Source organism: Mustela nivalis (assembly GCF_964662115.1).
Source record: "Mustela nivalis genome assembly, chromosome: 10".
NCBI lineage: Eukaryota > Metazoa > Chordata > Mammalia > Carnivora > Mustelidae > Mustela > Mustela nivalis.
This window is the reverse complement of record NC_139029.1, coordinates 108411584-108419522: the sequence shown is the minus strand read 5'-3', so window position 1 is coordinate 108419522 and position 7939 is coordinate 108411584. Positions and strand designations below refer to the sequence as shown.

General features: G+C 40.9%; 1 pseudogene across 1 annotated transcript; it reads right to left on the bottom strand.

Moving 5' to 3' along the window:
• Positions 1 to 2862: 2862 nt before the first annotated feature.
• Positions 2863 to 4619, bottom strand: LOC309843211 (late cornified envelope protein 2B pseudogene; annotated as a pseudogene). The gene is made up of 2 exons (XR_014316535.1): positions 4569 to 4619; positions 2863 to 3512 (listed from the first exon to the last, which is right to left on the bottom strand). The product of XR_014316535.1 is annotated as a late cornified envelope protein 2B pseudogene (transcript).
• Positions 4620 to 7939: the final 3320 nt, after the last annotated feature.

Here is a 7939-nt window from a genome sequence, read left to right as displayed (position 1 = left end):
CTCCAAAACCCAAAGAGTCACACTAGGTGTTGTGCCTTATTTTTTATTGTAGGAGGGGCCAGATGGAACTACTTCTATTTACTTTTGTTTCACTGTACTATACTTGTACCACTGGACCCCTAGAAATTCCACCAAGGTAGAAGACCCCTGAGTTTTTATCAGAGTTATTTCCTGCCCTCTGGCACACAGATGCCTTGACAATAAGTCTAGAGTAGTTGCTACTTTTTACTTGTTAGGTACTAATCCACATAATATTGACGTAATGGACCAGTGTGAGGACTTGTTGAAGGGAAGGACAACAAGTTCTCAATTCCTGAGAACTAAACTATAACATAGGGTAGCAGAATTGTCCTACTTCTGGGGAAGGACAATAAAGGTACATTGCTGGCCTTTCCAACTGAAAATAAACTGCTTCTGGTGGTCTTTCCTAACAGATCTGAAGAGAAAAAAAAAAAAAAAAAAAAAAGCTTTCCAGATCCCTAGCTGCATGTCAGTTACCAGGGGATGTGCTAACTTCCTCATGTAACAAAACCACAGCTGGTACAGCAGCTACAAGTGGAAGGAGTCACCACTGGCTTCAGTTTACAGTAAACCATTATCATTCTCTAAGACTCATTTGCTTTCTAGCAATAGGCAAGTTAAATAGGGATGTGGTGGGAATAACCACCTCTGCATCCTTCAGATCAATCATTGTATCACTAATCTCTGCAATCCCTTCAGAAGTGTGGGGTTGTTTTTGATTTATTGTTTTCCTAGGTAGAGATAGTTCTAATGGCTCCTATCTGACCTCCCCATCATAATAGACCTCACTCCACCGATTAGAGATTCTGCCAGTTTTTCTGTATATCGGTTCCAATCATACATTCTAGAACCAGAAACAACTAAAGGGTGGGTTCAGTATCCACTGGGCCTATTGTAAGATTAAAAACAAAAACAAAAACAAAAAAACAACTGAGCTGAAATTCCATTGATCACCGGACTTCTTTAAGCTTCTATTCTAAGTGGACCAAAAAGTGATGTTTTGAGGCTCCTGGAATTAGTGTCAATCCAGAGCCAGTGTCCAATTAGCCCCAAAGTCTGATTATTTTCTTTTCCCCAGTGCACAATTACTCTGGTGAAGTGCCATAGGTCCTTTTGGGGAAGGCTGGGAGAAAGATTAATAGTATAAATCTTTGGCAGAGTTCAAGGATTCTTCCTCAAGAGGACCTAGCCTCCCCTTCATTCAAGGGGTTCATGTCTATAACTAGCTAAAAGTTGGGAATTGATTGGGGGAGCACTATTCTCTCTTTTTACAGTTCAGAGTTTTGTTCACTTGACTTAGAATTTTTCCTCTTATACATATCAAGTGACAATGCAGTAGACTTCCCATCAGCTTCATTTCCACACCACCATGATGAACAGCCAGAACCATAGCTCTCTGTGAGTCAGAATGTTCTGATTACTGCCTTGACTATTATCCACAATAGTAACCACACCCCCTTTGCCTTTGGTACCTAAGTGCTGTCAATGGTATCCAATTATCCCTATTGCATTTAGGTGCATTTAGGTTTCCCAATTCAGTGGCATCAGATTCCACTGTAATTTCTAACCTAAAGAGAACAATCACATAGCTCTTCAAGGAAGCTATTATCTCCTCACAGATATATTTCTCACAGTCATGAAAGATAAGTCTCATGGGCCCTTCCAGAGGAGATGAGAAGATCTCAACTGATAATTCCACTCTAAAATTCCGATAAGCCTTGGACGCCTTCATCTATAATATACCAAGGAAGTCCTGGCATTTCATCTTCATTTAGTGTCAGCCACCTTTTGGTCCATGTTTCAGCCAACCAACCCAACAAACTATTAGAGCCCTGTCTAACCATCCCCCTACCCCACCACCATGCCCCATCACCACCACCACCAAACTATAGTATTAAGTCTAAAATATCTGCTTGGTGGACCTATATAAATAAGTTCGGCCTCATCCAACTTTATGTCCCTTTTACAATTATCTCATACCCTTATTATCCATCCCATACATATTCCCTGGGTTTATATCTGTATAAATTAGAAAAAAATCTATTTAGTTCTTTTACAGTGTAGTGTACCTATTTATGGGTCACACTTTCTACATCACCTTTTGCGTCCTACTGGGACTTGAGTCGAGGTGCATGTCTGGAAACAAAGATAGATGGTGGGATGGTTTCTGAGGAGAACTAGTGGTGCACAACAGGCAACAGCTTCCAGGAGGTCTGTCAGCTTCCTTGGGAAATGCATGGTTAACCTACTCAGAGTGGGATGAAAAGGCTGCTTTTACTGGCAAAAGATACAAATTGGTGGAATGAAATTTAGAAATTCAATGTCTCAGCTTTATCAGGAATTTCCCAAATGTCTCTATTCCAATTTTTAGGGTCCAAGGGGTGTGACAACTAGATATCATGTGAGGCATGGTATCAGCCCTCAGGACACTCCTTACAAAAATGTACCACTGAACCAAGTCAGGAAGAATCATCAAACAAGCCCAAACTGATAAGCATTCTACAAAAACCAACAACTGTTTAAAAATCTTCAAATCATGAAAGACAAAAAAGCCTGGGCTGTCACAGATAGGAGGAGACTAAAGAATTCTGGCAACTAAACGCAAAGTTGGCTCCTGGATTGGATTCTGAACCAATAAAAATTTGTTTTGCTCTTAAGGACATTAGTGGTGCAGGTGGTAAATCTGAGTAAGTTCCATACACACTGAGGCCTCGGGGGAAGCAGGAGTTGAGGACAGAGTATGAAAAAGATACTGTAGGAATAAAAAGAAAACAACAATCAAAGCAAGAGGGAGTGAAGATTTCTAGTTTTATTGTTTCACATCAGGCTGGGTTTACAACAAGGTAAGCTGTGAAAGGTGTAGGGTCTGTGCTATGGATTCCTATGGCAGCCATGCATATGGGGGAAAAGGTGAGTAAATGGGGTTGGGGGAGGGGTAGTGGCTCCTGGACACCAGGGAAAAGGGATCCTGTGGGCCACAACACAAGGCTTCACTCAGACCCCTGAACCATATGGGCAGAAGCAGCAGGAAAATAGGAGCAAGAGGAAGGATTTGTTTACTCGCTATCCTCAAGCATACTTTTCTTCGCACAGGGTCCCCATCAGCAGCAGCCTCCAGAGGACTGACTGCTGCCTCCTCCACAGCAGCCAGAGCCCCCCGAGGGCTGGCTGCAGCATCCTGAGCCCCCTGAGGGCTGGCTGCAGCAGCCAGAGCTCTGGTGTCTACGACGGTGGGACCTGTGTCGCCTGTGGTGGCTCAGGCAGCACCCGCCACCCCCAGAGCTACAGCAGCCACCACCCCCAGAGCTACAGCAGCTGCCACCCCCAGAGCTGGAGCCACAGCAGCCCCCAGAGCTAACACTGCAGCAGGAAGAGACTGGGGGGCACTTTGGGGGACACTTTGGGGGGCACTTGGGGGTGGGACACTTGGGAGGGGGCTGGCACTGCTGCTGGTTCTGCTGGCAGGACATCTGGGCTGGCGGGGTCAGGAGCTGAGGGAGAGAGTTACACAGTCAGACCCAGGACCCAGAGCCCCCCTGCCCCACTCCTTCCTGTCTGCAATTTCATTTCCAGTGCCTTTATTTGATGAACAGTTTAAATGGAGTCCTGGTTAAGCCAACAGAGAAACTTTAATTATTTCTACCAGTTCTCCGAATGCTCTCATATCATCTCTGAAGTGCTTCATCTGTTATATAATTAGAGAACTGAAGTCAAAATATGCTAAGGAAAAGTGCTCAAAATCAAACATCTAGAGGAGAAATTCTACAGCAAAAATCACGGAAATACTTAATCTAGGCAGCAGTTTAGAAATGGAATTGCTTCTTTGGGGAAAACAGTCATTCCCTCTTGGAGAACTTTCTAGATATCCCGGTCCAGTAGGGACATAGAAGTTCACACCCGCAAAGGACATTGGAGATTGGCTGGAAGAATGAGCTGAGGCAAAAGATAACTTACTGTAAACTGGGACTTGCACCAGGCCTCTGACTGGTCCCACTGCTCTGGTATCCTGCACACACTCACCTCAAACTAACACCTCAGCATCAAGATTTGAGTTGTTCTACTCTAACTCTGAAGCCCTTTTGTCTGAGTGCTTAAATAAGTCAGTCAGCTGTGATTTCCTCTCTGCTGGCTGAGTGTCCCTGTTCCCATCTTTACTTTTCCCGGGAGGGATAGTTACGCTTTCAAAGATAAGGCTCCCTTTTGACAACAGTTGCAGCTTGGTAAGGTGGTAGATGCTGCAAATTCTTCCAACCAGAGACCAACAACTACAGATCAGTTTGTTTTTTCTAGAGTACTGTCAACACTCACACAGTTGCTCCTGCTCATGTTCCCAGCCTTCCTTGCTCCTTGCCCCTCCCTCAGTGTCCCTGTGGCTTGTTCTTTGCTAACAGGAACCCAATCTCATCCTCTACTCACTGTCACCCCCTCCCAACACACACACACACACATGCACTGCAAAGGCCCTAACCCCCCCTGCCCCCTGCCCCCTGCTCTGGTCTGAGCTCCCTCTGTGAAAGGCTCTGCTCTCAGTCCCAAGGGACACTTACCGGTCCACAGGCAGCACTGGGTTTGTCAGCACCTCAGGAGAGGAGGGTATAGAGGTGCCCTGACCATGAGGCCCTTTTATCCTGGCTTTGGGCTCTGCCCTCAGCCTGTGAGACAGAACCTGGGCATGAGGGGACTGCCTCCTGCCACCCACATGGTCCTGTGACCGGTGGTGACTGGCAGCTGCTCCCTCCCTGCCTTCCTCCATGGGAACTCAGGATAGCTACTCCCAGCTTGTAATAGGGCTGCTTAGAAATGAGGGTGTGGGTTTATTCCTACCACCAATTGCCACTTAGGACCCTAGCCTCTTATTCTTGGATACCATACTCCCAACCCCAACATCCTTTCTTTACTCCCAAATGTTAATTTAGTGATTACAATCAACCTGGTTTACACCAAATTTAAAATTATTCCTTCATGCTTTATTCCATGCTGGTAATCGTCACTGGTTAAATATTGTGTTGTGTATGGTTTTAACTTAACAGAAATGGCATAATACTTGAGACTCTCGTCTACACTTGCTCTCTTCTTTAAACATTATTTTTGTGTATTATTCAAGTTGATCTGTGTAGCTGTCATTTATTCATTTTCACAGCTTCATAGTATCCACCTTATGAGCACAGCGTGATTTTGATATCCTGTCCCTTTTAGATGAGCACTGAAGTTGTTTTGCACTATTTGCTGTATAAATACTTCATCTATGGGGATTTGTGTGTGTGTCTACTTGGTTAAATGTTGAAGAGACTCTCCAAGTTAATCATCTATAAGTAGATGTTAAATTTTCAATCATACCCATCCCTCTAATTTGCTCTTGCCAATTTCTGTTTCCACTTACGGTTTATAAGAATCACTCTTTTGTACATTGTTGCTAAACTTAAATAACTGCCATTTTATGTACATTAACTAATGTATCCTTATACTTCTAATATGTGTTTCTTGCATAGTAATGATCATGAACATCTTTTTATGTTTGCTGGTCATTTGGTTTCCTTTTCTATGAATTATCTGTTCTTTTAAAAAAAAATTCTAGTCTCTTTTTGTTAAGATCTGTAAGTTCTTCACATATTCTGGTTTCTAGTACAGTATTAGTAAATGATTTGTGAACATCTTTCATCTTGTTTGCTTTTAATTGTGTAATTTGATGAGCAGGTATTTTGTTTTTAGTATAGCCCTATCTGTGCAACATTAACAATGTTATTTGCCCTTTTCATGACTTTAAGAAGTCTCAACCACTCATACGCTCAGAAACCTGAACTTTTCTGTTTCCTTTAAAAAGTTGTGAAAACTCATATTCTGTTTAAAATTAAGGTTTTCTTTAACACAGAATGGAATTTTTTATACATTTTATATTTATTTTAACCTTCTTTTCTAAATGGGTAATCAGTTGTCTATCATAATCAGATATTTCATTTTCCCCACTAATTTGAAATACCTCCTTAGTCCTGACTGAGTTTCCACATTTGTGTAGCTCTGTAACTGGCCTGATCATTCTTTTCATTGCCAATTTGTTTATCCCAGTGAGGCTATTCTGCTGCCTGATTACTGTAAGTTCGTAATCAATTGTGATATCACATAGGTTCCATAACTTTGCTCCCCGCCCCCCCACTTAAGATTGTGTTGGTAATTACAAGAACTTTGCTCTTTCATATAAAATTCAGAGGTAGCTTGTCATATGCCATAAATGAAAATAAAGAAAAAGAAAATATCTTTAGAATTTTATAGAAATATCACTAAATTCATTCATTTATAAATGAAGGATTGTAAGATTTTTTTCATAATTTTCCTTTTGAACCATCCATGAATATGGTGTATCTCTCTTTTGGTAGTCCACAATGCCTTTCATTAAAGTCTCCACATTTTGTCAAAAATATTTTACACTAATATTTTAAACACTATAATTTTTGCTATTTTAAATAACAACTTTTACAATTATAATTTTAAATTATTTGTCTCTGGTAAATATAAATATAAATTATTCTTTTTCCGATCTTTTATCTTACAACTTTTCTAACTCTTCTTATTATTTTTATTTCTTGTAATCATTTGTATGTACATCATTTTCTTTATCACATCTTTTCTTTCTCCTTGGGTTACATACTTAGAAGCTTAATTGCTATATAAAAGCAATTATGCTCATTTTAAAGTATGCTCATTTTAAATTTTAATTTGTATATGTAACAACTATGTGTTGAATAATGAATCAACAACACTCTTCAGTGTGCTCTTGGAGAAAAACTCTCAATCACTCCTGTCTCCCTGGCCTCTGGTTGCACTCTGAGCTCACCCGACCTGTGATGAGCATCTCTGTCTCTGGCACACAGCCCCATTTGGAGTCTCCAAACCCAGCAGATCCCTGCTGCTCTTCCAGGGGGTTCTCCCCAGATCTGTCACTTTGGGGGTCCCTGCTCAAAGAACAGTGTCCTAACTGTGCTATAGATCACAGTTTAAGATAACCCTGAGTTGAGAGCTCACTCCTCAGCTCCTTCTCTATAGCCAGCTTCCCTGCTCTAATACTTGTGAGCTCTGTGATACTCAGACACCCCCAATCCTTCTGTGACCCCGTGGGTCCTGAGACCACACTGTCTACCACATTGTAGTTTGCTGTTCCAATGTTGGGGTCATAGATATTTACAGTTGTTAGTTTTTCTTGTTGGATAGACACTTTAAGTATGATATAATGTCCCTTTACAACACCTACTACAGTCTTTGGTTTAAAATCTAATTTCTCTGATACAGGAATTGCTACTCCAACTTTCTTTTGAAGTCCGTTAGCATGATAAATTGTTCTCCATCCCCTCACTCTCAATCTGGAGGTGGCTTTATGTTCAAAATTTGTCTCTTCTAGACAGCATATGGATGGGTCCTGCTTTTTTTATCCAATCTAAAACTGTGTTCCCTTTTATGGGAGCATTTATCCTGTTCACATTGAGAGTAACTATTGAAAGATATGTTTTGTTGACTGTTTCCTTTGCTGTGCAGAAACATTTTACTTGACCAAGTCCTCAAAGTACATTTTTGCTTTTTTTTTTTTTCCTTTGCCTTTGGAGACATGCCTTGAAAGAAGTTGCTGTGGTCGATGTTGAAGAGGTTACTTCCTATGTTCTCCTCTAGGATTTTGATAGATTTTTGCCTCCAATTGAGATCTTTTATCCATATTGAGTTATCTTTAAAAATGAATCTTGGAATACTACATCCAAAACTAATGATGTACTGTATGGTGACTGACATAAATAAATAAATAAATAAATAAATAAATAAATAAATAAATTTAAGTGTCATCATTACTCATTACTTTAGTATCTGTTTCTATATATTGTCTCTGTAAACTTCTGGTCTATATTAGTTTTGAGGCCTTTCTTCTTTAATAGAATTC